This window comes from Amia ocellicauda, unplaced genomic scaffold (assembly GCF_036373705.1).
Source record: "Amia ocellicauda isolate fAmiCal2 unplaced genomic scaffold, fAmiCal2.hap1 HAP1_SCAFFOLD_38, whole genome shotgun sequence".
Taxonomy (NCBI): Eukaryota; Metazoa; Chordata; class Actinopteri; order Amiiformes; family Amiidae; genus Amia; species Amia ocellicauda.
In genome coordinates, this window is record NW_027102952.1 from 1009497 (window position 1) to 1037431 (window position 27935).

Sequence of the window (27935 nt, forward strand, 5' to 3'; positions counted from 1 at the left end):
GGGAGCAGGCACTTCAATCATACTGTTTGACATTGTCTCCAAGATTCTCATCGTAAATAACAAACAGAAATCAAACTACCTTCTGGCCTGACCTTCTAGCTTGACCTTATCTTTCTTAAGTATACAAGAGAGAAAAACAGGTATTAGAGAAAAAATTTCTAACTTTCCTTCCACACTGCAAACATGGTGTGGAAAAGTGCTACATGATGATGAATGATGATGAAATATTACATCCATAGATAATGTAGTCCAACTGGTTCATGCTCCTCGTTTATTGATGTCAATGGATCTCATTATCCTGAAACTTTCATGATCGAAACATGGAATATTGTTTGTCAGTTTCCATAAAATTATGCATTAAGAGTAATGCAACAGTCACTTATCATTTTGAGCAGCTGTATCAATTGATAGTTAGATCTTTGTAATGAAATGAATAGACAGTGATCTCAGATGTAATGTGTGAATTGCATTTTGAAATGGTAATACTTTGATGTTAAGTTGTGTCATTTTAGTTCAATGAACAAATGATCTGAGGTTGATGTGTATTGTATCCAAGCAATTGTAAAAAAGTGTTAGAGTTTTGAAAAATGTGCATTTTGATCATCGGGTGTGAGTTTAGTGTCTAGAGTTTTGAAAAATGACATCAAGGTTCTGAAATGAGTGCCAAAGTGATTGTAAAAAAGTGTAATATCAGGGGACAGTGGCTATTAGTGATCTGGCCTTCCGTGGCCTCTGTATTAATGTAACAGGTCACATTGTATGTGTACACTGATACTTGATAGTATAATATAGTACAAGTAAAAAACATACATAGGTATCATAGAAGTATTTTGCAGAAATGATTATGGATAGTTATCAAAATGGAGAGGAAATGCTAAATCCAGTCTCCCCAGGCTGAGCTTCTATTGCTGCACCTGCTGGCCCCACTATATGGATAGAGCCACACCAAGTACAAGAGTCTCCCCATTGCTATTTATATCTCCCTATCCAGTCTTCTTTAAGTCAGGGTGGGGTGCCTATTCCCCTGCATGCTTTGAAACCTATAGCACCTGGGACGCACACTTGGGATCCGGTTCCTCTGCCCCTCACATACACATGAGGAATCCTAGGTGCTCAACACGTCATACTGTCTCTTTCATCTCATGTGTAAACTATGGACAAATACATGACTAAACGTGTTTAGTTGCGTTTCCCAGAATGCTTTGCGCCACGATATGCAAATAACGGGGACTATGATTGGCTCCCTGACATTACCCACACTGCGACTGATGCTACCCATTTCACTACCCAACAAAGACCCATAATATGCGTGTGTCTGTCTGTCTGTCTGTCAAAGTATGTGTGTGTGTGTCTGTGTGTGTCTGTGTCTGTCTGTCTGTGTGTGAAAGTGTGTGTGTGTCTGTCTGTCTGTCTGTCATGTAACTTGCACATCTGTGAGGGCACCACTAATGCAGAAAGAGATGTACACATATTGTTTATTTTCCATATATATGTATGTATGTATGTATGCATGTCCAATTGCTTTGACAATACAAATGAATTGAATTGAGAGGGAGAGAGAGAGAGTAAGAGAGAGAGAGACAGACAGACAGACAGACAGACAGAGAGACACACACACACACACACACACACACACACAGAGAGCCAGCCAGCCAGCTCAGCGATGACATGACGAGCCTCTCTCAGCTTACTGCTATGACATCACAGAGCACGTACATTCCGTTTAACAAATCGTTAAACAAAAAAGGTTATAAACACATTGACTACAATACCGGTTAGTAAGACGAAGGTGAGTCTCTCGTTAGTATTATTAGTCAGACATTAAATAACTACGCAGGTTAGTATTTATGTCAGGTAACTTCTCGTTATATATATATCAGTCTCATTTACGTTTAGGTGCCGAGAAAGATCCTATTTGTTACCACAATTTCCCTTAACTGATTATTATTCAATGATTAAGGATAGGCAGGGCCACCAATAATCTAATGTCTATTAACTTGTGTCAATTTCAGACTAAACAGTTAAACAGGAATGAGAAGATATTTCTCGGCGTTGACAGATTTTATTTCTAAAATTATCAACAAAACAGTTGAATGCAACTCACATTTATATTTAAGAAAACTAAATGATATTACACATTCTAGAGTTATGAATCACAGATTAACATTTCTAATTGATTTCTCAAATGTCATGAATCACAAACTCCAAACTGTTAAACTTATGTGAACTTCGTCGCAGAGAGGCCTCTCTGGCTTCGGGCTCAGATAACAGCACACGGCACGAGGTCCGTGTGGTTTGGAACAAAGGCAGTCCGGTTCGGCTTTGTCCAAGAACTTCCACTCAGTCGATGCACCTGGAAGTTGGGGTTTCGCGAATGTAGAGTCTTTTCCAAACAGATTTTCCATTGGTTTGAAGGCTCCAAGGTTGTGCACAAAATCTTCTTTGTAAGCAGGGTTCCACCGTAGTTACTTGAAGACAAAGTCTTTGAGGAAAGCAGGGCCCTGTTTGTTCCAAGGGTCAAGTTTCTTAAGACTCAAATAGCTATTTAAGTGACTGACACTTTCGTATTCAGTCGACTTAGTCAATTGTCCAGCTGTAAAACTCCACTGATCAGGTGGGTCTGTGAAGTTATTTATTTAATAAAGTCCTTTAAAATAATTCTTCGCTCAATCTCCTTCTCCCAGTTTAACTCTTCTGTTGCCGGCAAAGACTTGGTTGGTTTCTGATTCCGGTTCTGGCAACAGAGCTACAGGTTGAGCTGTGGCAGCGAGTTTCTGGTTCAGGTGAGAGAGAGAGAGAGAGAAAGACTGTCCGCTGTTCCTTATAGTCTGTCAGATCAGTAGGTGATTGGTCCCTGAGTTCTTGAGATTGGATTTCGGTTTCAGCCCCCAGTGTCCTATTGGAGGGAGGCTTTATTTATGACTGATGTCAATCCATGCCATCTTTTGGAAATGCCGGTTGGCCTGGGTTCGTAGCTCTATGTCGGGATTTCGGCTCTCATCCACTTCAAAGAGTTTTTATCACCTACAGGCCCCTTTTTCCAGACATCTCATAGCAGAATTCCAAACTATTTGGCCTCTTCTCGGTGCCATCCTCCCCAAAACTGTCACTTTGATGCAAACCAGTTCCAAGCTGATGAGCTAAGGAAAATGTGATAACTTTGGGGGGGGAGAGGTCTTCTTTAGATCAGTGCTTCAGCTCAGAGCCCAAATGCTCTTATCCAAATACACCCAACATAACGCTACATATGTATGTATGTATGTATATATGTGTAGAAGGAAAATTAGAAATTATTTTCTTACACCTGTTTTTCTCTCTTGTATACTTAAGAAAGATACGGTCAAGCTAGAAGGTCAGCCCAGAAGATAGTTTGATTTCTGTTTGTTATTTACGATGAGAACCTTGGAGACATTGTCAAACGGTATGACCTACGTGCCTGTTCCCTAAAACCATGTGTTGACCTATGAACTCTGTTCTATAATGATATATGTTCTGCTTAGTTAGCCTTTAAGATAACATTGTAATGACTTTCTAGCATGTATGGATGTATGTATGTATGTATATATATATATATATATATATATACACTCACCTAAAGGATTATTAGGAACACCATACTAATATTGTGTTTGACCCCCTTTTGCCTTCAGAACTGCCTTAATTCTACGTGGCATTGATTCAACAAGGTGCTGAAAGCATTCTTTAGAAATGTTGGCCCATATTGATAGGATAGCATCTTGCAGTTGATGGAGATTTGTGGGATGCACATCCAGGGCACGAAGCTCCCGTTCCACCACATCCCAAAGATGCTCTATTGGGTTGAGATCTGGTGACTGTGGGGGCCAGTTTAGTACAGTGAACTCATTGTCATGTTCAAGAAACCAATTTGAAATGATTGGACCTTTGTGACATGGTGCATTATCCTGCTGGAAGTAGCCGTCAGAGGATGGGTACATGGTGGTCATAAAGGGATGGACATGGTCAGAAACAATGCTCAGGTAGGCCGTGGCATTTAAACGATGCCCAATTGGCACTAAGGGGCCTAAAGTGTGCCAAGAAAACATCCCCCACACCATTACACCACCACCACCAGCCTGCACAGTGGTAACAAGGCATGATGGATCCATGTTCTCATTCTGTTTACGCCAAATTCTGACTCTACCATCTGAATGTCTCAACAGAAATCGAGACTCATCAGACCAGGCAACATTTTTCTAGTCTTCAACTGTCCGATTTTGGTGAGCTTGTGCAAATTGTAGCCTCTTTTTCCTATTTGTAGTGGAGATGAGTGGTACCCGGTGGGGTCTTCTGCTGTTGTAGCCCATCCGCCTCAAGGTTGTACGTGTTGTGGCTTCACAAATGCTTTGCTGCATACCTCGGTTGTAACGAGTGGTTATTTCAGTCAAAGTTGCTCTTCTATCAGCTTGAATCAGTCGGCCCATTCTCCTCTGACCTCGAGCATCAACAAGGCATTTTCGCCCACAGGACTGCCGCATACTGGATGTTTTTCCCTTTTCACACCATTCTTTGTAAACCCTAGAAATAGTTGTGCGTGAAAATCCCAGTAACTGAGCAGATTGTGAAATACTCAGACCGGCCCGTCTGGCACCAACAACCATGCCACGCTCAAAATTGCTTAAATCACCTTTCTTTCCCATTCAGACATTCAGTTTGGAGTTCAGGAGATTGTCTTGACCAGGACCACACCCCTAAATGCATTGAAGCAACTGCCATGTGATTGGTTGGTTAGATAATTGCATTAATGAGAAATTGAACAGGTGTTCCTAATAATCCTTTAGGTGAGTGTATATATGTATGTATGTATGTCCAATTGCTTTGACAATACAAATGAATTGAATTGAGAGGAAGAGAGAGAGAGAGAGAGAGAGAGAGAAAGAGAGAGAGAGAGACAGACAGACAGACAGACAGACAGACAGACAGCTCAGCGATGACATCACGAGCCTCTCTCAGCTGACTGCTATGACATCACAGAGCACGTACATTCTGTTGCTTGTCGTCTGTCAACCACTCAGTCACTGCTAGCCAGACTGTCCCTAAGACAAAGTGTACAATACTTCAATTATATCTCCTCCAGACAGATAAAGAGTATTAAGAGCTACGATGAAGTTACCCAGGAGATGTAAAAAGCTTGCATCACCTGGTATTTCCTGGAGGTCACCCATCCAAGTACTAACCAGGCCCTGGCCCGTTTAGTTTCCAAGGTCTGACGAGATCGGGCACGTTCAGGACGGTGTGGCCGCAAGCCGAGATGCCTGGCTGCATGATGTCTCTTAAAGGCTGGCGGGTATTGACGGAATTTCCAGCAAAAAATAAAAAATAAAAAAATAAAAAAATGGAGGGAAAAATAACAGTGCAGGAAAGGGTGTTGAAAGTAGCCGGGAACGTGTACAATTCTTCAATTATATCTCCTCCAGACAGAAAGAGAGTATTAAGAGCTACGATGAAGTTACCCTGGAGACGTAAAAAGCTTGCAGCACCTGGTATTTCTAGGAGATCTCCCATCCAAGTACTGACCAGGCCATGCCCCGTTTAGCTTCCGAGATCTGACGAGACGGGGTGCGTCCAGGACGGTGTAGCCGCAAGCCGAGAGGCCTGGCTGCATGATGTCTCTTAAAGGCTGACGGGTGTTGACGGAACTTCCAGCAAATAAAAAAAGAAAAATGGAGGGAAAAATATCAGTTCAGCAAAGGGTGTTGAAAGTAGCCGGGTACGTGTACATTTCTTCAATTATATCTCCTCCAGACAGAAAGAGAGTATTAAGAGCTACGATGAAGTTACCCAGGAGACGTAAAAGCTTGCAGCACCAGGTATTTCCAGGAGGTCTCACATTCAAGTACTGACCAGGTCCTGCCCTGTTTAGCTTCCGAGATCTGATGAGATCGGTCGCGTTCAGGACGGCGTGGCCGCAAGCCGAGAGGCCTGGCAGCATGATGTCTCTTAAAGGCGGGCGGGTTTTGACGGACCTTCCAGCAAAAAAAAAAAGAAAAAAGAAAAATGGAGGGAAAAATATCAGTGCAGCAAAGGGTGTTGAAAGTTGCCGGGTACGTGTACATTTCTTCAATTGTATCTTCTCCTGACAGAAAGAGAGTATTAAGAGCTACGATGAAGTTACCCAGGAGACGTAAAAAGCTTGCAGTACCTAGTTTTTCCAGGAGGTCACCAATCCAAATACTGACCAGGTCCTGCCACGTTTTGCTTCCTAGATCTGACAAGATCGGGCGCGTTCAGGACGGTGTGGCCGCAAGCCAAAAAGCCTGGCTGCATGATGTCTCTTAAAGGCTGGCGGGTATTGACGGAACTTCCAGCAAAAAAAAGAAAAATGGAGGGAAAAATACCAGTGCAGCAAATGGTGTTGAAAGTAGCCGGGTACGTGTACAAATCCTCAATTATAACACCTCCAGACAGAAAGAGAGTATTAACAGCTACAATGAAGTTACTCAGGAGACTAAAAAGCTTGCAGCACCAGGTATTTCCAGGAGGTCTCCCATCCAAGTATTGACCAGGCCCTGCCCCGTTTAGCTTCCGAGATCTGACAAGATCGGGCACGTTCAGGTCAGTGTGGCCGCAAGCCTAGAGAGCTGGCTGCATGATGTCTCTTAAAGGCTGGAGGGTATTGACGGAACTTCCGGCAAAAAAAAAAAGAAAAAAGAAAAATGGAGGGAAAAATATCAGTGCAGCAAAGAGTGTTGAAAGTAGCCGGGTACGTGTACAATTCTTCAATTATATCTCCTCCAGACTGAAAGAGAGTATTACGAGCTACGATGAAGTTACCCAAGAGACGTATAAAGCTTGCAGCACCTGGTATTTCCAGGAGGTCACCCATCCAAGTACTGACCAGGACCTGCCCCGTTCAGCTTACGCGATCTGACGAGATCGAGCGCGTTCAGGACGGTGTGGACACAAGCCGAGAGGCCTGGCTGCATGATGTCTCTTAATGGTTGGCGGGTATTGACGGAACTTCCAGCAAAAAAAAAAAAAAAGAAAACGGAGGGAAAAATATCAGTGCAGCAAAGGATGTTGAAAGTAGCCAGGTACGTATACAATACTTCAAATATATCTCCTCCTGACTGAAAGAGAGTATCAAGAGCTACGATAAAGTTACCCAGCAGACGTAAAAAGCTGGCAGCACCTGGTATTTCCAGGAGATCTCCCATCCAAGTACTGACCAGGTCCTGCCCCGTTTCGTTTCCGAGATCTGACGAGATCGGGCGCGTTCAGGTCTGTGTGTCCGCAAGCCGAGATGCCTGGTTGCATGATGTCTCTTAAAGGCTGGCGGATATTGATGGAACTTCCAGAAAAAATAAAAAATAAAAATAAAAATGGCGGGAAAAATATCAGTGCAGCAAAGGGTGTTGAAAGTAGCCGGGTACGTGTACAATTCTTCAATTATATCTCCTCCAGACAGAAATAGAGTATTAAGAGCTACGATGAAGTTACCCAGGAGACGAAAAAGCTTGCAGCACCTGGTATTTCCAGGAGGTCACCCATCCAAGTACTGACGAGGCCCTGCACCGTTTAGCTTCCGAGATCTGATGAGATCGACCGCGTTCAGGACGGTGTGGCCGCAAGCCAAGCAGCCTGGCTGCATGATGTCTCTTAAAGGCTGGAGGGTATTGATGGAACTTCCAGCAAAAAAAAAAAAAGAAAAAAGAAAAATGGAGGGAAAAATATCTGTGCAGTAAAGGGTGTTGAAAGTAGCCGGGTACGTGTACAATTCTTCAATTAAATCTCCTCCAGACAGAAAGAGAGTATTAAAAGCTACGACGAAGTTCCCCAGGTGACGTAAATAGCTTGCAGCACCTGGTACTTCCAGGAGGTCTCCCATCCAAGTACTGACCAGGTCCTGCCCCGTTTAGTTTCCGAGATCTGACGAGATCGGGCGCGTTCAGGACGGTGTGGCCACAAGCCGAGACGCCTGGCTGCATGATGTCTCTTAAAGGCTGGCGGGTATTGACGGAATTTCCAGCATAAAAAAAAAATAAAAAAATAGAAAAATGGAGGGAAAAATATCAGTGCAGGAAAGGGTGTTGAAAGTAGCCGGGTACGTGTACAATTCTTCAATTATATCTCCTCCAGACTGAAAGAGAGTATTAAGAGCTACGATAAAGTTACCCAGGAGACGTAAAAGCTTGCAGCACCAGGTATTTCCAGGAGGTCTCACATTCAAGTACTGACCAGGTCCTGCCCCGTTTAGCTTCCGAGATCTGACGAGATCGGGCGCGTTCAAGATGGTGTGGCAGCAAGCCGAGATGCCTGGCTGCATGATGTCTCTTAAAGGCTGGCGGGTATTGACGGAATTTCCAGCAAAAAAAAAAAAAAAAGAAAAACGGAGGCAAAAATATCAGTGCAGCAAAGGGTGTTGAAAGTTGCCGGTTACGTGTACAATACTTCAATTATATCTCCTCCAGACAGAAAGAGAGTATTACGAGCTACGATAAAGTTACCCAGGAGAAGTAAAAAGCTTGCAGCACCTGGTATTTCCAGGAGGTCACCCATCCAAGTACAGACCAGGCACTGCCCCGTTTAGCTTCCGAGATCTGACGAGATCGGTCGCATTCAGGACGGTGTGGCCACAAGCCGAGACGCCTGGCTGCATGATGTCTCTTAAAGGTTGGCGGGTATTGACGGAACTTCCAGCAGAAAAAAAAAAAGAAAAAGAAAAATGGAGGCAAAAATATCAGTGCAGCAAAGGGTGTTGAAAGTTGCCGGGTACTCAATTATATCTCCTCCAGACAGAAAGAGAGTATTAAGAGCTACGATAAAGTTTCCCAGGAGAAGTAAAAAGCTTGCAGCACCTGGTATTTCCAGGAGGTCTCCCATCTAAATACTGACCAGGCCCTGCCCCGTTTAGCTTCCGAGATCTGACGAGATCGGGCGCATTCAGGACGGTGTGGCCACAAGCCGAGACGCCTGGCTGCATGATGTCTCTTAAAGGCTGGAGGGTATTGACGGAACTTCCAGCAAAAAAAAAAAGAAAAAAGAAAAATGGAGGGAAAAATATTTGTGCAGTAAAGGGTGTTGAAAGTAGCCGGGTACGTGTACAATTCTTCAATTAAATCTCCTCCCGACTGAAAGAGAGTATTAAGAGCTACGATGAAGTTACCCAGGAGACGTAAAAAGCTTGCAGCACCTGGTATTTCCAGGAGGTCAACCATCCAAGTACTGACCAGGCCCTGCCCCGTTTAGCTTCCGAGATCTGACGAGATTGGGGGCGTTTAGGACGGTGTGGCCGCAAGCCAAGAGGCCTGGCTGCATGATGTCTCTTAAAGGCTGGCGGGTATTGACGGAACTTCCAGCAAAAAAAAAAAAAAAAAGAAAAAAAGAAAAACGGAGGGAAAAAAATCAGTGCCGCAAAGGGTGTTGAAAGTAGCCAGGTACGTGTACAATTCTTCAATTAAATCTCCTCCAGACAGAAAGAGAGTATTAAAAGCTACGACGAAGTTCCCCAGGTGACGATAAAAGCTTGCAGCGCCTGGAATTTCCAGAAGGTCTCACATTCAAGTAATGACCAGGTCCTGCCCAGTTTAGCTTCCAAGAGCTGACGAGATGGGGCGCGTTCAGGACGGTGTGGCCGCAAGCCAAGACGCCTGGCTGCATGATGTCTCTTAAAGGTTGGCGGGTATTGACGGAACTTCCAGCAGAAAAAATAAATAATAATAAAAATAAAAAAATTGATGGAAAAATATCAGTGCAGCAAAGGGTGTTGACAGTAGCTGGGTACGTGTACAATACTTCAATTATATCTCCTCCAGACAGAAAGAGAGTATTAAGAGCTTCGATAAAGTTACCCAGGAGACGTAAAAGCTTGCAGCACCAGGTATTTCCAGGAGGTCTCACATTCAAGTACTGACCAGGTCTTGCCCCGTTTAGCTTCCGAGATCTGATGAGATCGGGCGCGTTCAGGACGGTGTGGCCGCAAACCTAAAGGCCTGGCTGCATGATGTCTCTAAAAGGCTGGCGGGTATTGACGGAACATCAAAGAAAAAAAAAAAAAAAAAAATAGAAAAATGGAGGGAAAAATATCAGTGCAGCAATGGGTGTTGAAAGTAGCCGGGTACGTGTACAATACTTCAATTATATCTCCTCCAGACAGAAAGAGAGTATTAAGAGCTACGATGAAGTTACCCAGGAGACGTAAAAGCTTGCAGCACCAGGTATTTCCAGGAGGTCTCACATTCAAGTACTGACCAGGTCCTGCCCCGTTTAGCTTCCGAGATCTGACGAGATCGGGCGCGTTCAGGACGGTGTGGCCGCAAGCCGAGATGCCTGGCTGCATGATGTCTCTTAATGGCTGGCGGGTATTGACGGAACTTCCAGCAAAAAAAAAAAAAAAAAAAAGAAATAGAAAAATGGAGGGAAAAATATCAGTGCAGTAATGGGTTTTGAAAGTAGCCGGGTACGTGTACAATTCTTCAATTATATCTCCTCCAGACAGAAAGACAGTATTAAGAGCTACGATGAAGTTACCCAGGAGACGTAAAAAGCTTGCAGCACCTGGCATTTCCAGGAGGTCACCCATCCAAGTACTGACCAGGCCCTGCCCCGTTTAAATTCCAAGATCTGATGAGATCGGGGGCGTTCAGGACGGTGTGGCTGCAAGCCAAGAGGCCGGGCTGCATGATGTCTCTTAATGGTTGGCGGGTTTTGACGGAACATCCAGCAAAAAAAAAAAAGAGAAATGGAGGGAGAAATACCAGTGCAGCAAAGGGTGTTGAAAGTAGCCGGGTACGTGTACAATTCTTCAATTATATCTCCTGCAGACAGAAAGAGAGTATTAAGAGCTACGATGAAGTTACCCAGGAGACGTAAAAAGCTTGCAGCACCTGGTATTTCTAGGAGGTCTCCCATCCAAGTACTGACCAGGCCCTGCCCCGTTTAGCTTCCGAGATCTGACGAGATCGGGCGCATTCAGGATGGTGTGGCCGCAAGCCGAGAGACCTGGCTGCATGATGTCTCTTAAAGGCTGGCGGGTATTGACGGAACTTCCAGCAAATAAAAAAAAAAAAAGAAAAAAAGAAAAATGGAGGGAAAAAAATTAGTGCCGCAAAGGGTGTTGAAAGTAGCCAGGTACGTGTGCAATTCTTCAATTAAATCTCCTCCAGACAGAAAGAGAGTATTAAAAGCTACGACGAAGTTCCCCAGGTGACGAAAAAAGCTTGCAGCACCTGGAATTTCCAGAAGGTCTCACATTCAAGTAATGACCAGGCCCTGCCCAGTTTAGCTTCCGAGAGCTGACGAGATGGGGCGCGTTCAGGACGGTGTGGCCGCAAGCCAAGATGCCTGGCTGCATGATGTCTCTTAAAGGTTGGCGGGTATTGACGGAACTTCCAGCAGAAAAAATAAATAATAATAAAAATAAAAAAATTGATGGAAAAATATCAGTGCAGCAAAGGGTGTTGACAGTAGCTGGGTACGTGTACAATACTTCAATTATATCTCCTCCAGACAGAAAGAGAGTATTAAGAGCTACGATAAAGTTACCCAGGAGACGTAAAAGCTTGCAGCACCAGGTATTTCCAGGAGGTCTCACATTCAAGTACTGACCAGGTCTTGCCCCATTTAGCTTCCGAGATCTGATGAGATCGGGCGCGTTCAGGACGGTGTGGCCGCAAACCTAGAGGCCTGGCTGCATGATGTCTCTTAAAGGTTGGCGGATATTGACGAACTTCCAGCAAAAAAAAAAAAGAAAAATGGAGGGAAAAATATCAGTGCAGCAAAGGCTGTTGAAAGTAGCCGTGTACGTGTACAATACTTCAATTATATCTCCTCCAGACAGAAAGAGAGTACAAAGAGCTACGATGAAGTTACCCAGGAGACAAAAAAGCTTGCAGCACCAGGTATTTCCAGGAGGTCACCCATCCAAGTACTGACCAGGCCCTGCCCCTTTTACCTTCCGAGATCTGACGATATCGGGCGCGTTCAGGACGGTGTGGCCGAAAGCCAAGAGGCCCTGCTGCATGATGTCTCTTTAGGCTGGTGGGTATTGACGGAACTTCCAGCAAAAAAAAAAAAAAAAAAAAGAAAAATGGAGGGAGAAATATCAGAGCAGCAAAGGCTGTTGAAAGTAGCCGGGTACGTGTACAATTCTTCAATAATATCTCCTCCAGACTGAAAGAGAGTATTAAGAGCTACGATGAAGTTAACCAGGAGACGTAAAAAGCTTGCAGCACCTGGTATTTCCAGGAGGTCACCCAACCAAGTACTGGCCAGACCCTGCCCCGTTTAGCTTCCGAGATATGATGAGATCAGGCGCGTTCAGGATGGTGTGGCCGCAAGCCAAGAGACCTGGCTGCATGATGTCTCTTAAAGGCTGGCAAGTATTGACGGAACTTCCAGCAAAAAAAAAAAAAAAAAAAAATAGAAAAAGGGAGGGAAAAATATCAGTGCAGCACAGGGTGTTGAAAGTAGCCGGGTACATGTACAATTCTTCAATTATATCTCCTCCAGACAGATAGAGAGTATTAAGAGCTACGATAAAGTTACCCAGGAGACGTAAAAGCTTGCAGCACGAGGTATTTCCAGGAGGTCACACATCCAAGTACTGACCAGGCCCTGCCCCGTTTAGCTTCCGAAATCTGATATGATCGGGCGCGTTCAGGACGGTGTGACTACAAGCCAAGAGGCCTGGCTGCATGATGTCTCTTAAAGGCTGGCGGATATTGACGGAACTTCCAGCAAAAAAATAAAATAAAAAGAAAAATGGAGGGAAAAATATCAGTGCAGCAAAGGGTGTTGACAGTAGCTGGGTACGTGTACAATACTTCAATTATGTCTCCTCCAGACAGAAAGAGAGTATTAAGAGCTACGATGAAGTTACCCAGGAGACAAAAAAGCTTGCAGCACCAGGCATTTCCAGGAGGTCACCCATCCAAGTACTGACCAGGCCCTGCCCCTTTTACCTTCCGAGATCTTACGAGATCGGGCGCATTCAGGACGGTGTGGCCACAAGCCGAGAGGCCTGGCTGCATGATGTCTCTTAAAGGTTGGCGGATATTGACGAACTTCCAGCAAAAAAAAAAAAGAAAAATGGAGGGAAAAATATCAGTGCAGCAAAGGCTGTTGAAAGTAGCCGTGTACGTGTACAATTCTTCAATAATATCTCCTCCAGACTGAAAGAGAGTATTAAGAGCTACGATGAAGTTACCCAGGAGACGTAAAAAGCTTGCAGCACCTGGTATTTCCAGGAGGTCACCCAACCAAGTACTGGCCAGACCCTGCCCCGTTTAGCTTCCGAGATATGATGAGATCAGGCGCGTTCAGGACGGTGTGGCCGCAAGCCAAGAGACCAGGCTGCATGATGTCTCTTAAAGGATGGCGGGTAATGACGGAATTTCCAGAAAAAAAAAAAAAAAAAGAAAAATGGATGGAAAAATATCAGTGCAGCAAAGGATGTTGACAGTAGCTGGGTACGTGTACAGTACTTCAATTATATCTCCTGGAGACAGAAAGAGAGTTTTAAGAGCTACGATGAAGTTACCCAGGAGACGTAAAAAGCTTGCAGCACCTGGTATTTCCAGGAGGTCACACATCCAAGTACTGACCAGGCCCTGCCCCGTTTAGCTTCCGAAATCTGATATGATCGGGCGCGTTCAGGACGGTGTGACTACAAGCCAGGAGGCCTGGCTGCATGATGTCTCTTAAAGGCTGGCGGATATTGACGGAACTTCCAGAAAAAAAATAAAATAAAAAGAAAAATGGAGGGAAAAATATCAGTGCAGCAAAGGGTGTTGAAAGTAGCCTAGTACGTGTACAATTCTTCAATTATATCTCCTGGAGACAGAAAGAGAGTATTAAGAGCTACGATGAAGTTACCCAGGAGACGTAAAAAGCTTGCAGCACCTGGCATTTCCAGGAGGTCACCCATCCAAGTACTGACCAGGCCCTGCCCCGTTTAAATTCCAAGATCTGATGAGATCGGGGGCGCTCAGGACGGTGTGGCTGCAAGCCAAGAGGCCGGGCTGCATGATGTCTCTTAATGGTTGGCGGGTTTTGACGGAACATCCAGCAAAAAAAAAAAAGAGAAATGGAGGGAGAAATACCAGTGCAGCAAAGGGTGTTGAAAGTAGCCGGGTACGTGTACAATTCTTCAATTAAATCTCCTGCAGACAGAAAGAGAGTATTAAGAGCTACGATGAAGTTACCCAGGAGACGTAAAAAGCTTGCAGCACCTGGTATTTCTAGGAGGTCAGCCATCCAAGTACTGACCAGGCCCTGCCCCGTTTAGCTTCCGAGATCTTACGAGATCGGGCGCATTCAGGACGGTGTGGCCACAAGCCGAGAGGCCTGGCTGCATGATGTCTCTTAAAGGTTGGCGGGTATTGACGGAACTTCCAGCAAAAAAAAAAAAAAAAAAAAAAAGAAAAATGGATGGAAAAATATCAGTGCAGCAAAGGGTGTTGACAGTAGCTGGGTACGTGTACAATACTTCAATTATGTCTCCTCCAGACAGAAAGAGAGTATTAAGAGCTACAATGAAGTTACCCAGGAGACAAAAAAGCTTGCAGCACCAGGTATTTCCAGGAGGTCACCCATCCAAGTACTTACCAGGCCCTGCCCCTTTTACCTTCCGAGATCTTACGAGATCGGGCGCATTCAGGACGGTGTGGCCACAAGCCGAGAGGCCTGGCTGCATGATGTCTCTTAAAGGTTGGCGGATATTGACGAACTTCCAGCAAAAAAAAAAAAGAAAAATGGAGGGAAAAATATCAGTGCAGCAAAGGCTGTTGAAAGTAGCCGTGTACGTGTACAATACTTCAATTATATCTCCTCCAGACAGAAAGAGAGTACTAAGAGCTACGATGAAGTTACCTAGGAGACAAAAAAGCTTGCAGCACCAGGTATTTCCAGGAGGTCACCCATCCAAGTACTGACCAGGCCCTGCCCCTTTTACCTTCCGAGATCTGACGATATCGGGCGCGTTCAGGACGGTGTGGCCGAAAGCCAAGAGGCCCGGCTGCATGATGTCTCTTAAAGGTTGGCGGGTATTGATGGAACTTCCAGCAAAAAAAAAAAAAAAAAAAGAAAAATGGAGGGAGAAATATCAGTGCAGCAAATGCTGTTGAAAGTAGCCGGGTACGTGTACATTTCTTCAATAATATTTCCTCCAGACTGAAAGAGAGTATTAAGAGCTACGATGAAGTTACCCAGGAGACGTAAAAAGCTTGCAGCACCTGGTATTTCCAGGAGGTCACCCAACCAAGTACTGGCCAGACCCTGCCCCGTTTAGCTTCCGAGATATGATGAGATCAGGCGCGTTCAGGACGGTGTGGCCGCAAGCCAAGAGACCTGGCTGCATGCTGTCTCTTAAAGGCTGGCAAGTATTGACGGAACTTCCAGCAAAAAAAAAAAAAAAAAAAAATAGAAAAAGGGAGGGAAAAATATCAGTGCAGCAAAGGGTGTTGAAAGTAGCCGGGTACATGTACAATTCTTCAATTATATCTCCTCCAGACAGATAGAGAGTATTAAGAGCTATGATAAAGTTACCCAGGAGACGTAAAAGCTTGCAGCACTATGAATTTCCAGGCGGTCTCACATTCATGTACTAACCAGGTCCTGCCCCGTTTAGCTTCCGAGATCTGACGAGATCGGGCGCGTTCAGTATGGTGTGGCCGCAAGCCGAGATGCCTGGCTGCATGATGTCTCTTAAAGGATGGCGGGTATTGATGGAATTTCCTGCAAAAAAAAAAAAAAAAAAATAGAAAAATGGAGGGAAAAATATCAGTGCAGCAAAGGGTGTTGAAAGTAGCCGGGTACGTGTACAATTCTTCAATTAAATCTCCTGCAGACAGAAAGAGAGTATTAAGAGCTACGATGAAGTTACCCAGGAGACGTAAAAAGCTTGCAGCACCTGGTATTTCTAGGAGGTCAGCCATCCAAGTACTGACCAGGCCCTGCCCCGTTTAGCTTCCGAGATCTTACGAGATCGGGCGCATTCAGGACGGTGTGGCCACAAGCCGAGAGGCCTGGCTGCATGATGTCTCTTAAAGGTTGGCGGGTATTGACGGAACTTCCAGCAAAAAAAAAAAAAAAAAAAAAAAGAAAAATGGATGGAAAAATATCAGTGCAGCAAAGGGTGTTGACAGTAGCTGGGTACGTGTACAATACTTCAATTATGTCTCCTCCAGACAGAAAGAGAGTATTAAGAGCTACAATGAAGTTACCCAGGAGACAAAAAAGCTTGCAGCACCAGGTATTTCCAGGAGGTCACCCATCCAAGTACTTACCAGGCCCTGCCCCTTTTACCTTCCGAGATCTTACGAGATCGGGCGCATTCAGGACGGTGTGGCCACAAGCCGAGAGGCCTGGCTGCATGATGTCTCTTAAAGGTTGGCGGATATTGACGAACTTCCAGCAAAAAAAAAAAGAAAAATGGAGGGAAAAATATCAGTGCAGCAAAGGCTGTTGAAAGTAGCCGTGTACGTGTACAATACTTCAATTATATCTCCTCCAGACAGAAAGAGAGTACTAAGAGCTACGATGAAGTTACCCAGGAGACAAAAAAGCTTGCAGCACCAGGTATTTCCAGGAGGTCACCCATCCAAGTACTGACCAGGCCCTGCCCCTTTTACCTTCCGAGATCTGACGATATCGGGCGCGTTCAGGACGGTGTGGCCGAAAGCCAAGAGGCCCGGCTGCATGATGTCTCTTAAAGGTTGGCGGGTATTGATGGAACTTCCAGCAAAAAAAAAAAAAAAAAAAGAAAAATGGAGGGAGAAATATCAGTGCAGCAAATGCTGTTGAAAGTAGCCGGGTACGTGTACATTTCTTCAATAATATTTCCTCCAGACTGAAAGAGAGTATTAAGAGCTACGATGAAGTTACCCAGGAGACGTAAAAAGCTTGCAGCACCTGGTATTTCCAGGAGGTCACCCAACCAAGTACTGGCCAGACCCTGCCCCGTTTAGCTTCTGAGATATGATGAGATCAGGCGCGTTCAGGACGGTGTGGCCGCAAGCCAAGAGACCTGGCTGCATGCTGTCTCTTAAAGGCTGGCAAGTATTGACGGAACTTCCAGCAAAAAAAAAAAAAAAAAAAAATAGAAAAAGGGAGGGAAAAATATCAGTGCAGCAAAGGGTGTTGAAAGTAGCCGGGTACATGTACAATTCTTCAATTATATCTCCTCCAGACAGATAGAGAGTATTAAGAGCTATGATAAAGTTACCCAGGAGACGTAAAAGCTTGCAGCACTATGAATTTCCAGGCGGTCTCACATTCATGTACTAACCAGGTCCTGCCCCGTTTAGCTTCCGAGATCTGACGAGATCGGGCGCGTTCAGTATGGTGTGGCCGCAAGCCGAGATGCCTGGCTGCATGATGTCTCTTAAAGGATGGCGGGTATTGATGGAATTTCCTGCAAAAAAAAAAAAAAAAAAATAGAAAAATGGAGGGAAAAATATCAGTGCAGCAAAGGGTGTTGAAAGTAGCCGGGTACGTGTACAATTCTTCAATTATATCTCCTCCAGACAGATAGAGAGTATTAAGAGCTACGATAAAGTTACCCAGGAGACGTAAAAGCTTGCAGCACGAGGTATTTCAAGGAGGTCTCACATTGATGTACTGACCAGGTCCTGCCCCGTTTAGCTTCCGAGATCTGACGAGATCGGGCGCGTTCAGGACGGTGTGGCCGCAAGCCGAGAGGCCTGGCTGCATGATGTCTCTTAAAGGTTGGCGGGTATTGACGGAACTTCCAGCAAAAAATAAAATAAAAAGAAAAATGGAGGGAAAAATATCAGTGCAGCAAAGGGTGTTGAAAGTAGCTGGGTACGTGTACAATACTTCAATTATATCTCCTCCAGACAGATAGAGAGTATTAAGAGCTACCATGAAGTTACCCAGGAGACGTAAAAAGCTTGCAGCACCTGGTATTTCTAGGAGGTCTCCCATCCAAGTACTGACCAGGCCCTGCCCCGTTTAGCTTCTGAGATCTGACGAGATCGGGCGCATTCAGGACGGTGTGGCCACAAGCCGAAAGGCCTGGCTGCATGATGTCTCCTAAAGGTTGGCGGGTATTGACGGAACTTCCAGCAAAAAAAAAAAGAAAAAAGAAAAATGTAGGGAAAAATATCAGTGCAGCAAAGGGTTTTGAAAGTAGCCTAGTACGTGTACAATTCTTCAATTATATCTCCTCCAGACAAAAAGAGAGTATTAAGAGCTACGATGAAGTTACCCAGGAGACGTAAAAGGCTTGCAGCACCTGGTATTTCTAGGAGGACTCCCATCCAACTACTGACCAGGCCCTGCCCCGTTTAGCTTCCGAGATCTGACAAGATCGGGCGCATTCAGGACGGTGTGGCCGCAAGCCGAGAGGCCCAGCTGCATGATGTCTCTTTAAGGCTGGCGGGTATTGACGGAACTTCCAGCAAAAAAAAAAAGAAAAAAGAAAAATGTAGGGAAAAATATCAGTGCAGCAAAGGGTTTTGAAAGTAGCCGGGTACGTGTACAATTCTTCAATAATATCTCCTACAGACTGAAAGAGAGTATTAAGAGCTATGATGAAGTTACCCAGGAGACGTAAAAAGCTTGCAGCACCTGGTATTTCTAGGAGGTCTCCCATCCAAGTACTGACCAGGCCCTGACCCGTTAGCTTCCGAGATCTGACGAGATCGGGCGCGTTCAGGATGGTGTGGCCGCAAGCCAAGATGCCTGGCTGCATGACGTCTCTTAAAGGCTGGCGGGTATTGACGGAACTGCCAGCAAAAAAAAAAAAGAAAAATAGAGGGAAATATACCAGTGCAGCAAAGGGTGTTGAAAGTAGCCGGGTACGTGTACAATTCTTCAATTATATCTCCTGGAGAAAAAAAGAGAGTATTAAGAGCTACGATGAAGTTTCCCAGGAGACGTAAAAAGCTTGCAGCACCTGGTATTTCTAGGAGGTCTCCCATCCAAGTACTGACCAGGCCCTGCCCCGTTTAGCTTCCGAGATCTGACGAGATCGGGCGCATTCAGGACGGTGTGGCCACAAGCCGAAAGGCCTGGCTGCATGATGTCTCTTAAAGGTTGGCGGGTATTGACGGAACTTCCAGCAAAAATAAAAAATAAAAAAAGAAAAAAGAAAAATGGATGGAAAAATATCAGTGCAGCAAAGGGTGCTGACAGTAGCTGGATACGTGTACAATACTTCAATTATATCTCCTCCAGACAGAGAGAGAGTATTAAGAGCTACGATAAAGTTACCCAGGAGACGTAAAAGCTTGCAGAACTAGGTATTTCCAGGAGGTCTCACTTTCATGTACTGACCAGGTCCTGCCCCGTTTAGCTTCCGAGATCTGACGAGATCGGGCGCGTTCAGGATGGTGTGGCCGCAAGCCGAGATGCCTGGCTGCATGATGTCTCTTAAAGGCTGGCGGGTATTGACGGAACTGCCAGCAAAAAAAAAAAATAAAAATAGAGGGAAATATACCAGTGCAGCAAAGGGTGTTGAAAGTAGCCGGGTACGTGTACAATTCTTCAATTATATCTCCTGGAGACAGAAAGAGAGTATTAAGAGCTACGATGAAGTTACCCAGGAGACGTAAAAAGCTTGCAGCACCTGGTATTTCTAGGAGGTCTCCCATCCAAGTACTGACCAGGCCCTGTCCCGTTTAGCTTCCGAGATCTGACGAGATCGGGCGCGTTCAGGATGGTGTGGGCCCAAGCCAAGATGCCTGGCTGAATGATGTCTCTTAAAGGCTGGCGGGTATTGACGGAACTGCCAGCAAAAAAAAAAAGAAAAATAGAGGGAAATATACCAGTGCAGCAAAGGGTGTTGAAAGTAGCCGGGTACATGTACAATTCTTCAAATATATCTCCTGGAGACAGAAAGAGAGTATTAAAAGCTACCATGAAGTTACCCAGGAGACGTAAAAAGCTTGCAGCACCTGGTATTTCTAGGAGGTCTCCCATCCAAGTACTGACCAGGCCCTGCCCCGTTTAGCTTCTGAGATCTGACGAGATCGGGCGCATTCAGGACGGTGTGGCCACAAGCCGAAAGGCCTGGCTGCATGATGTCTCTTAAAGGTTGGCGGGTATTGACGGAACTTCCAGCAAAAAAAAAAAAAAAAAAAAATAGAAAGATGGAGGGAAAAATATCAGTGCAGGAAAGGGTGTTGAAAGTAGCCGGGTACGTGTACAATTCTTCAATTATATCTCCTGCAGACTGAAAGAGAGTATTAAGAGCAACGATAAAGTTACCCAGGAGACGTAAAAGCTTGCAGCACCTGGTATTTCCAGGAGGTCTCACATTCAAGTACTGACCAGGTCCTGCCCCGTTAAGCTTCCGAGATCTGACGATATCATGCGCGTTCAGGACGGTGTGGCTGGAAGCCGAGAGGCCCGGCTGCATGATGTCTCTTTAAGGCTGGCGGGTATTGACGGAACTTCCAGCAAAAAAATAAAATAAAAAGAAAAATGGAGGGAAAAATATCAGTGCAGCAAAGGGTGTTGAAAGTAGCCTAGTACGTGTACAATTCTTCAATTATATCTCCTGGAGACAGAAAGAGAGTATTAAGAGCTACGATGAAGTTACCCAGGAGACGTAAAAGGCTTGCAGCACCTGGTATTTCTAGGAGGTCTCCCATCCAAGTACTGACCAGGCCCTGCCCCGTTTAGCTTCCGAGATCTGACGAGATCGGGCGCATTCAGGACGGTGTGGCCGCAAGCCGAGAGGCCTGGCTGCATGATGTCTCTTAAAGGTTGGCGGGTATTGACGGAACTTCCAGCAAAAAAAAAAAAAAAAAAGAAAAATGGATGGAAAAATATCAGTGCAGCAAAGGGTGTTGACAGTAGCTGGGTACGTGTACAATACTTCAATTATATCTCCTCCAGACAGATAGAGAGTATTAAGAGCTACGATAAAGTTACCCAGGAGACGTAAAAGCTTGCAGCACCAGGTATTTCCAGGAGGTCTCACATTCATGTACCGACCAGGTCCTGCCCCGTTTAGCTTCCAAGATCTGACGAGATCGGGCGAGTTCAGGATGGTGTGGCCGCAAGCCGAGATGCCTGGCTGCATGATGTCTCTTAAAGGCTGGCGGGTATTGACGGACTTTCCAGCAAAAAAAAAAAAAAAAAAAACGAAAAATGGAGGGAAAAATATCAGTGCAGCAAAGGGTGTTGAAAGTAGCCTAGTACGTGTACAATTCTTCAATTATATCTCCTGGAGACAGAAAGAGAGTATTAAGAGCTACGATGAAGTTACCCAGGAGACGTAAAAAGCTTGCAGCACCTGGTATTTCTAGGAGGTCACCCATCCAAGTACTGACCAGGCCCTGCCCCGTTTAGCTTCCGAGATCTGACGAGATCGGGCGCATTCAGGACGGTGTGGCCACAAGCCGAAAGTCCTGGCTGCGTGATGTCTCCTAAAGGTTGGCGGGTATTTACGGAACTTCCAGCAAAAAAAAAAAAAAATGGATGGAAAAATATCAGTGCAGCAAAGGGTGTTGACAGTAGCTGGGTACGTGTACAATACTTCAATTATATCTCCTCCAGACAGAAAGAGAGTATTAAGAGCTACGATGAAGTTACCCAGGAGACGTAAAAGGCTTGCAGCACCTGGTATTTCTAGGAGGTCTCCCATCCAACTACTGACCAGGCCCTGCCCCGTTTAGCTTCCGAGATCAGACGAGATCGGGCGCATTCAGGACGGTGTGGCCGCAAGCCGAGAGGCCCAGCTGCATGATGTCTCTTTAAGGCTGGCGGGTATTGACGGAACTTCCAGCAAAAAAAAAAAGAAAAAAGAAAAATGTAGGGAAAAATATCAGTGCAGCAAAGGGTTTTGAAAGTAGCCGGGTACGTGTACAATTCTTCAATAATATCTCCTACAGACTGAAAGAGAGTATTAAGAGCTATGATGAAGTTACCCAGGAGATGTAAAAAGCTTGCAGCACCTGGTATTTCTAGGAGGTCTCCCATCCAAGTACTGACCAGGCCCTGCCCCGTTAGCTTCCGAGATCTGACGAGATCGGGCGCGTTCAGGATGGTGTGGCCGCAAGCCGAGATGCCTGGCTGCATGACGTCTCTTAAAGGCTGGCGGGTATTGACGGAACTGCCAGCAAAAAAAAAAAAGAAAAATAGAGGGAAATATACCAGTGCAGCAAAGGGTGTTGAAAGTAGCCGGGTACGTGTACAATTCTTCAATTATATCTCCTGGAGAAAAAAAGAGAGTATTAAGAGCTACGATGAAGTTACCCAGGAGACGTAAAAAGCTTGCAGCACCTGGTATTTCTAGGAGGTCTCCCATCCAAGTACTGACCAGGCCCTGCCCCGTTTAGCTTCCGAGATCTGACGAGATCGGGCGCATTCAGGACAGTGTGGCCACAAGCCGAGAGGCCTGGCTGCATGATGTCTCTTAAAGGCTGGAGGGTATTGATGGAACTTCCAGCAAAATAAAAAAGAAAAAAGAAAAATGGAGGGAAAAATATCAGTGCAGCAAAAGGTGTTGAAAGTAGCCGGGTACGTGTAGAATTCTTCAATAATATCTCCTCCATACTGAAAGAGAGTACTAAGAGCTACGATGAAGTTACCCAGGAGACGAAAGAGCTTGCTGCACCTGGTATTTCCAGGAGGTCACCCATCCAAGTACTGACCAGGCCCTGCCCCGTTTAGCTTCCGAGATCTGACGAGATCGGGCGCATTCAGGACGGTGTGGCTGCAAGCCAAAAAGCCTGGCTGCATGATGTCTCTTAAAGGCTGGTGGGTATTGACGGAACTTCCAGCAAAAAAAAAAAAAAAAAAAAAAAAAATGGAGGGAAAAATATCAGTGCAGCAAAGGGTGTTGAAAGTAGCCGGGTACGTGTACAATACTTCAATTATATCTCCTCCAGACAGAAAGAGAGTATTAAGAGCTACGATGAACTCACCTAAAGGATTATTAGGAACACCATACTAATACTGTGTTTGACCCCCTTTCGCCTTCAGAACTGCTTTAATTCTACGTGGCATTGATTCAACAAGGTGCTGAAAGCATTCTTTAGAAATGTTGGCCCATATTGATAGGATAGCATCTTGCAGTTGATGGAGATTTGTGGGATGCACATCCAGGGCACGAAGCTCCCGTTCCACCACATCCCAAAGATGCTCTATTGGGTTGAGATCTGGTGACTGTGGGGGCCAGTTTAGTACAGTGAACTCATTGTCATGTTCAAGAAACCAATTTGAAATGATTCGACCTTTGTGACATGGTGCATTATCCTGCTGGAAGTAGCCATCAGAGGATGGGTACATGGTGGTCAAAAAGGGATGGACATGGTCAGAAACAATGCTCAGGTAGGCCGTTGCATTTAAACGATGCCCAATTGGCACTAAGGGGCCTAAAGTGTGCCAAGAAGACATCCCCCACACCATTACACCACCATCACCAGCCTGCACAGTGGTAACAAGACATGATGGATCCATGTTCTCATTCTGTTTACGCCAAATTCTGACTCTACCATCTGAATGTCTCACCTCTTTTTCCTATTTGTAGTGGAGATGAGTGGTACCCAGTGGGGTCTTCTGCTGTTGTAGCCCATCCGCCTCAAGGTTGTACGTGTTGTGGCATCACAAATGCTTTGCTGCATACCTCGGTTGTAGCGAGTGGTTATTTCAGTCAAAGTTGCTCTTCTATCAGCTTGAATCGAGTCGGCCCATTCTCCTCTGAGCTCTAGCATCAACAAGGCATTGTCGCCCACAGGACTGCCGCATACTGGATGTTTTTCCCTTTTCACACCATTCTTTGTAAACCCTAGAAATGGTTGTGCGTGAAAATCCCAGTAACTGAGCAGATTGTGAAATACTCAGACCGGCCCGTCTGGCACCAACAACCATGCCACGCTCAAAATTGCTTAAATCACCTTTCATTCCCATTCAGACATTCAGTTTGGAGTTCAGGAGATTGTCTTGACCAGGACCACACCCCTAAATGCATTGAAGCAACTGCCATGTGATTGGTTGATTAGATAATTGCATTAATGAGAAATTGAACAGGTGTTCCTAATAATCCTTTAGGTGAGTGTATATGTATGTATGTGTATGTATGTCCAATTGCTTTGACAATACAAATGAAATGAATTGAGAGAGAGAGAGAGAGAGAGAGAGAGAGAGAGAGAGAGAGGGAGGAATATGAGCTCCTAAAAAACATTTGTTTTTATACATAAGCGGATTTAATTTGTGATTTACAAATGAATATATAGCACTATAAACATACACAGAAGACATGGAATAGAAATTCAGAAGAAAAAGTATTCAAAAAATAATAATTTTAAGAGAAACACAAAAATAAGAAAGCAGAGAGACAGTTCAGGAAGAAAAGTCAGAAAAGAAAAGCTGAAGACAAGAATTGGAGGTAAGAGACAAATAATTAAACAAAAAAATATGTATTAATAAAATAAATAAGCATTCTCAGTAGTTGACTCAGCCAATGAAAATGCAGAGCTCCGATTTGAATAGAGTGACAGTAGGAGAGAGCCCAACTGCCACTGAGACTGATAGAAATCTATCGAACAGCAGTCTGACTGCAGAGCTGCCTTTTGAAATCCGATACCCTGAAGACATTCGCTCTGCACAGGCTAAGAAGGACTACAAACAAGCTGTGATGAGAGCATCTCCTGAGACCCTCATCCTAGACTACACCGGTAAAGGAGAAAACAGGGTCAAGAACAATCTACTGTTCTACACCGCCTTTCACAAAACCCTGTGCCAGACATACCCCAATAACAACAAGAGGGGCATTAGCAGAGGCAGGCAGATCTCAGTGCTGGTAGAGAAAGACACAGACAGTGTGATGCTCACTTTTAATGTATACCACAACGGGACCATCATGGTGCAGGGCAGCGAGAGCAGCCTGGACCAATTAGCTCTCGGCTTCCACACCTCAAAGCAGCAGACTGAGGTAGAGAAACAAGAGCCAGAGCCGGCCACCCTGCAGTCTGCCCCCAGCCACACGGAGCCAGACAGTGCCCCATCTCCCACAGACTGCCCCCCTGTCTCCCCAAAACTCTCCAGCAACATTAAAACACTAAAGGAATGCCTATCAGTGCTGGAGCTGGAGTTTGCGGAGTTCAGGGAGCAGACCTTGAGCACCCTGGCCCAGACCTCCTTGTGCGATCAGCTCCGGGATGAGATGCACAGACTAAAGATGCAGCACAAGGCTGAAATCCATGAGCTGAGAGCAGCAGTGAGAGACCTGGAGGAGCAGAGCCAAACCCTGAGGACGGAGCTGCGCAGAGCGAGGGAGGAGCTGACCAGGACACCCCAGCACAGCCAGCTAAGGAGCCTGCAGAGCCAGCTGGAGGAGCTAAGAGAGGAGCTACACATCACTGGAGCACAGAGACTGCACTGCACTGACCCCACAACACCTCCAACCCCTGACGCACCCACTGATCCACCCACACTCCCCACCACTCCTGACACACCCACTATCACCAGACCTGCCACTAATACACAACCCCCTGAAACGCCACTCCCCCAAAACACACCCGCTGCCCCCACCACTCCCGACGCAAACCCGGAGTGGCAGGTCAACGCAGAGGTGGTCATTCTGAGCGAATCCAATGGGAAGTTCCTGGTTGAGAGGCGCCTCTTCCCTGGGCGAAAAGTGAAAAAGCTTTGGTGCTCCACAGCACAGAGAGCCCTGGAGCTGCTCTCCAAGAGGAGGCTTTGCCAAGTCAAACACATCCTCATCCACACCGGCACTAACGACCTGAGTGCCCGCAGGGGCGATGTGGCCTCAGCCCTGAGACAGGTAGCAACGAAAGCCACAGAGGAATTCCCAACTGCCAAAATTTCCATCTCCACACTGCTGCCCCGCACAGACGTGCCCCTGCACATCATCCAGGCCATCAACGCAGAAGTGTCCCGAAGATGTGCCCTCCTCCCCAACGTCCACCTGGCACACCACTGAGACATCCAGCCACATCACCTGTATGACCACGTCCACCTCAACAAGACGGGTGTGAGGATCATCTCAAAGGTCCTCAAGGACACAACCCTGGGCCGAAACCCCACACACCCCCACCTCGAGACCAGGAGCAACCCCCCCAGCCCCCGGCCACATCCCCAGCCACCGGCTCCACCCCAGCCCCAGCCCCTGAGGGCCCGTCCAGCACAGCAGAGCGGACAGCCGGGGACCAGCACAGCCACACAGCCACGCAGCAGCGGCTTCCAGAGCCTGGAGGCCCGATGCTGCCCAGCTGGCCCAGATAAGGCAACTCCTCAGTGTCATCTGTACCACACTGCTGAGTTAACTGAGCCTCAACACACATATATATGGTTGTGGAGATGGAGAGTAAGAAAAAATGTGATTTAATTATTCTGATATTTTGATGCAAAGATAAAATCTTTGAGTGATTATTATGTATATCCATATATAATTATTAATAGTAATATAATATCAGTTGTAGACCACAAATTAAACTTTCTTATGTAGAAGAGACAAGTATAATAAAATATATTAACATGTCCTTTAAAATAAGCAGTTGGAATATGCAGGGTTTACGCTCCTCAACTTTTGGAATGAAGAGCACAGGCCCTGAACTGATCAACACTGTAAATAGTTCAGATGTTTTCATTCTTGTAGAGACTTGGTGCTGTGCAGATATGTCTATACACTGGATGGATACAATGGATACAGGGAGCTGATTGTGCCCTCCTATAAAAAACCCAAAGTCAGGTGTGGCAGGGCCTCGTGGGGGATTATCGTGTGGTACAGGGAGGAGCTCCGAGCAGCCCTATGCCCAGTACAGAGAGGAGACACACACCTGTGGATGAAAATCAGAAAAGACACCCTACAAAATAACACAGATATATACCTATGTGCAATTTATATGCCACCCGCAGACTCCCCCTACTATAATGAGGAAGGCTTTCATGAGCTTCAAAACGAAATCTGCCACTTCCAGACCCTGGGCTCTGTACTGCTGTGTGGCGATCTCAATGCCAGGACTGGCAGAGAGATGGACTACATCAATACAGAGGGGAACACACACCTGTTCGGAGACTCCCCGCTGTGCCACACACACACCTCCACACTGACACAGCCACGACAGCGTGGTAAACAAGAGCAGGAAGCAGGTAGTGCGCCTATGTAAAAGCCTGGGTCTATATATCATCAATGGCAGGACCAGGGGGTACTCTCTGGGGAGATTCACATACTGCTCGGCTCTGGGCAGCAGTGTGGTGGACTACGCCATAACTGACCTGGACCCACAAGCCAACAATGCGTTTATAGTCAGACAACAATCTCCACTATCAGACCACAGCCAAATAACACTTTACCTAAAAAGATCAGCGCAGCCACAAGTCAGAGCCAAACTTCCCACAAAACTGGTCTCCCTGCCACCCAGTTAGAGATGGTCAGAGCCCAGCACAGAGAACTACACAAGAGCCCTGAATAGTGATGAGATTGAAAACATGTTAGACAGATATCAATCCTCACACTATCAAATAAACCAAAACGGAATAAACTCAGCCACCAAAACACTGAATGAAATATTTGAGAGACTGGCTTTAAAATCAAACATTAAAACAATTAAAAACCAAAATATGAAATCGTCTAAAAGAAAAAAAGAACAGTGGTGTGACCAGGAGTGTGAAACTTCTAGGAAACACCTGAGACATCTCTCCAACACTAAACACAGAGAGCCCGACAACCAGGAGGCTCGCCTCAGCTACTGCCAGGCCCTGCGGCACTACAAGCAACTCCTCAGTAAGAAAAAAGACCACTATATGGGCAGAATAAATACCCCAAAAACAAAAAATGAAATACCAATTCAAAATGGAGAAATCTGGAAAACACACTTTGAAAAACTTTACCAAAATGTTGAAAACAATCCAAAGCCAGAACAGGTTAAAATATTAAAAAACCTAAATAAATTGGAAGAAATCATTAAGAATAACCAAAATCCCTTAGATAACCCATTTACAATACAGGAACTAAAACATCAACTCAAAATCCTCAAACC

The 27935-nt window shown here is 45.5% G+C and overlaps 10 non-coding genes and 42 pseudogenes across 10 annotated transcripts; all 52 read right to left on the bottom strand.

Moving 5' to 3' along the window:
* Positions 1-5146: 5146 nt before the first annotated feature.
* Positions 5147-5265, bottom strand: LOC136734234 (uncharacterized; annotated as a pseudogene).
* Positions 5266-5486: 221 nt separating this feature from the next.
* On the bottom strand, positions 5487-5605 carry LOC136734428 (uncharacterized; annotated as a pseudogene).
* A 208-nt stretch (positions 5606-5813) lies between these two features.
* Positions 5814-5932, bottom strand: LOC136734281 (uncharacterized; annotated as a pseudogene).
* A 216-nt stretch (positions 5933-6148) lies between these two features.
* LOC136733927 (uncharacterized) lies at positions 6149-6267 on the bottom strand (annotated as a pseudogene).
* A 205-nt stretch (positions 6268-6472) lies between these two features.
* On the bottom strand, positions 6473-6591 carry LOC136734306 (uncharacterized; annotated as a pseudogene).
* Positions 6592-6807: 216 nt separating this feature from the next.
* LOC136733862 (uncharacterized) lies at positions 6808-6926 on the bottom strand (annotated as a pseudogene).
* A 212-nt stretch (positions 6927-7138) lies between these two features.
* Positions 7139-7257, bottom strand: LOC136733911 (uncharacterized; annotated as a pseudogene).
* A 215-nt stretch (positions 7258-7472) lies between these two features.
* On the bottom strand, positions 7473-7591 carry LOC136734323 (uncharacterized; annotated as a pseudogene).
* A 218-nt stretch (positions 7592-7809) lies between these two features.
* Positions 7810-7928, bottom strand: LOC136734147 (uncharacterized; annotated as a pseudogene).
* A 219-nt stretch (positions 7929-8147) lies between these two features.
* On the bottom strand, positions 8148-8266 carry LOC136734302 (uncharacterized; annotated as a pseudogene).
* Positions 8267-8480: 214 nt separating this feature from the next.
* LOC136734240 (uncharacterized) lies at positions 8481-8599 on the bottom strand (annotated as a pseudogene).
* Positions 8600-8804: 205 nt separating this feature from the next.
* LOC136734084 (5S ribosomal RNA) lies at positions 8805-8923 on the bottom strand. The gene has a single exon (XR_010810462.1). It is a non-coding gene; the product is annotated as a 5S ribosomal RNA (ribosomal RNA).
* A 216-nt stretch (positions 8924-9139) lies between these two features.
* LOC136734229 (uncharacterized) lies at positions 9140-9258 on the bottom strand (annotated as a pseudogene).
* Positions 9259-9481: 223 nt separating this feature from the next.
* On the bottom strand, positions 9482-9600 carry LOC136733930 (uncharacterized; annotated as a pseudogene).
* A 223-nt stretch (positions 9601-9823) lies between these two features.
* Positions 9824-9942, bottom strand: LOC136734301 (uncharacterized; annotated as a pseudogene).
* Positions 9943-10160: 218 nt separating this feature from the next.
* Positions 10161-10279, bottom strand: LOC136734159 (uncharacterized; annotated as a pseudogene).
* A 224-nt stretch (positions 10280-10503) lies between these two features.
* LOC136734108 (uncharacterized) lies at positions 10504-10622 on the bottom strand (annotated as a pseudogene).
* Positions 10623-10832: 210 nt separating this feature from the next.
* LOC136734078 (5S ribosomal RNA) lies at positions 10833-10951 on the bottom strand. The gene has a single exon (XR_010810456.1). It is a non-coding gene; the product is annotated as a 5S ribosomal RNA (ribosomal RNA).
* Positions 10952-11174: 223 nt separating this feature from the next.
* LOC136733900 (uncharacterized) lies at positions 11175-11293 on the bottom strand (annotated as a pseudogene).
* A 223-nt stretch (positions 11294-11516) lies between these two features.
* Positions 11517-11635, bottom strand: LOC136734359 (uncharacterized; annotated as a pseudogene).
* A 208-nt stretch (positions 11636-11843) lies between these two features.
* On the bottom strand, positions 11844-11962 carry LOC136734379 (uncharacterized; annotated as a pseudogene).
* Positions 11963-12179: 217 nt separating this feature from the next.
* LOC136734252 (uncharacterized) lies at positions 12180-12298 on the bottom strand (annotated as a pseudogene).
* A 220-nt stretch (positions 12299-12518) lies between these two features.
* LOC136734464 (uncharacterized) lies at positions 12519-12637 on the bottom strand (annotated as a pseudogene).
* A 215-nt stretch (positions 12638-12852) lies between these two features.
* Positions 12853-12971, bottom strand: LOC136734186 (uncharacterized; annotated as a pseudogene).
* Positions 12972-13180: 209 nt separating this feature from the next.
* Positions 13181-13299, bottom strand: LOC136734256 (uncharacterized; annotated as a pseudogene).
* A 214-nt stretch (positions 13300-13513) lies between these two features.
* On the bottom strand, positions 13514-13632 carry LOC136734321 (uncharacterized; annotated as a pseudogene).
* A 216-nt stretch (positions 13633-13848) lies between these two features.
* Positions 13849-13967, bottom strand: LOC136734187 (uncharacterized; annotated as a pseudogene).
* A 210-nt stretch (positions 13968-14177) lies between these two features.
* On the bottom strand, positions 14178-14296 carry LOC136734101 (uncharacterized; annotated as a pseudogene).
* Positions 14297-14516: 220 nt separating this feature from the next.
* LOC136734089 (uncharacterized) lies at positions 14517-14635 on the bottom strand (annotated as a pseudogene).
* Positions 14636-14843: 208 nt separating this feature from the next.
* On the bottom strand, positions 14844-14962 carry LOC136734381 (uncharacterized; annotated as a pseudogene).
* Positions 14963-15179: 217 nt separating this feature from the next.
* Positions 15180-15298, bottom strand: LOC136734257 (uncharacterized; annotated as a pseudogene).
* A 220-nt stretch (positions 15299-15518) lies between these two features.
* Positions 15519-15637, bottom strand: LOC136733901 (uncharacterized; annotated as a pseudogene).
* Positions 15638-15856: 219 nt separating this feature from the next.
* Positions 15857-15975, bottom strand: LOC136734103 (uncharacterized; annotated as a pseudogene).
* A 220-nt stretch (positions 15976-16195) lies between these two features.
* Positions 16196-16314, bottom strand: LOC136734091 (uncharacterized; annotated as a pseudogene).
* A 207-nt stretch (positions 16315-16521) lies between these two features.
* Positions 16522-16640, bottom strand: LOC136734382 (uncharacterized; annotated as a pseudogene).
* Positions 16641-16857: 217 nt separating this feature from the next.
* LOC136734212 (uncharacterized) lies at positions 16858-16976 on the bottom strand (annotated as a pseudogene).
* Positions 16977-17196: 220 nt separating this feature from the next.
* LOC136733902 (uncharacterized) lies at positions 17197-17315 on the bottom strand (annotated as a pseudogene).
* Positions 17316-17533: 218 nt separating this feature from the next.
* LOC136733863 (uncharacterized) lies at positions 17534-17652 on the bottom strand (annotated as a pseudogene).
* Positions 17653-17867: 215 nt separating this feature from the next.
* Positions 17868-17986, bottom strand: LOC136734072 (5S ribosomal RNA). The gene has a single exon (XR_010810450.1). It is a non-coding gene; the product is annotated as a 5S ribosomal RNA (ribosomal RNA).
* A 216-nt stretch (positions 17987-18202) lies between these two features.
* LOC136734124 (uncharacterized) lies at positions 18203-18321 on the bottom strand (annotated as a pseudogene).
* A 216-nt stretch (positions 18322-18537) lies between these two features.
* On the bottom strand, positions 18538-18655 carry LOC136734126 (uncharacterized; annotated as a pseudogene).
* Positions 18656-18865: 210 nt separating this feature from the next.
* LOC136733918 (5S ribosomal RNA) lies at positions 18866-18984 on the bottom strand. Its single transcript, XR_010810339.1, has one exon. It is a non-coding gene; the product is annotated as a 5S ribosomal RNA (ribosomal RNA).
* A 224-nt stretch (positions 18985-19208) lies between these two features.
* LOC136733897 (uncharacterized) lies at positions 19209-19327 on the bottom strand (annotated as a pseudogene).
* A 210-nt stretch (positions 19328-19537) lies between these two features.
* LOC136734115 (uncharacterized) lies at positions 19538-19656 on the bottom strand (annotated as a pseudogene).
* A 209-nt stretch (positions 19657-19865) lies between these two features.
* On the bottom strand, positions 19866-19984 carry LOC136734073 (5S ribosomal RNA). Its single transcript, XR_010810451.1, has one exon. It is a non-coding gene; the product is annotated as a 5S ribosomal RNA (ribosomal RNA).
* Positions 19985-20539: 555 nt separating this feature from the next.
* On the bottom strand, positions 20540-20658 carry LOC136734066 (5S ribosomal RNA). The gene has a single exon (XR_010810445.1). It is a non-coding gene; the product is annotated as a 5S ribosomal RNA (ribosomal RNA).
* A 215-nt stretch (positions 20659-20873) lies between these two features.
* Positions 20874-20992, bottom strand: LOC136734482 (uncharacterized; annotated as a pseudogene).
* Positions 20993-21211: 219 nt separating this feature from the next.
* Positions 21212-21330, bottom strand: LOC136734231 (5S ribosomal RNA). Its single transcript, XR_010810478.1, has one exon. It is a non-coding gene; the product is annotated as a 5S ribosomal RNA (ribosomal RNA).
* A 207-nt stretch (positions 21331-21537) lies between these two features.
* On the bottom strand, positions 21538-21656 carry LOC136734242 (5S ribosomal RNA). The gene has a single exon (XR_010810479.1). It is a non-coding gene; the product is annotated as a 5S ribosomal RNA (ribosomal RNA).
* A 216-nt stretch (positions 21657-21872) lies between these two features.
* LOC136734087 (uncharacterized) lies at positions 21873-21990 on the bottom strand (annotated as a pseudogene).
* A 210-nt stretch (positions 21991-22200) lies between these two features.
* LOC136734029 (5S ribosomal RNA) lies at positions 22201-22319 on the bottom strand. Its single transcript, XR_010810408.1, has one exon. It is a non-coding gene; the product is annotated as a 5S ribosomal RNA (ribosomal RNA).
* Positions 22320-22534: 215 nt separating this feature from the next.
* LOC136734264 (5S ribosomal RNA) lies at positions 22535-22653 on the bottom strand. The gene has a single exon (XR_010810481.1). It is a non-coding gene; the product is annotated as a 5S ribosomal RNA (ribosomal RNA).
* Between the last annotated feature and the right edge of the window lie 5282 nt (positions 22654-27935).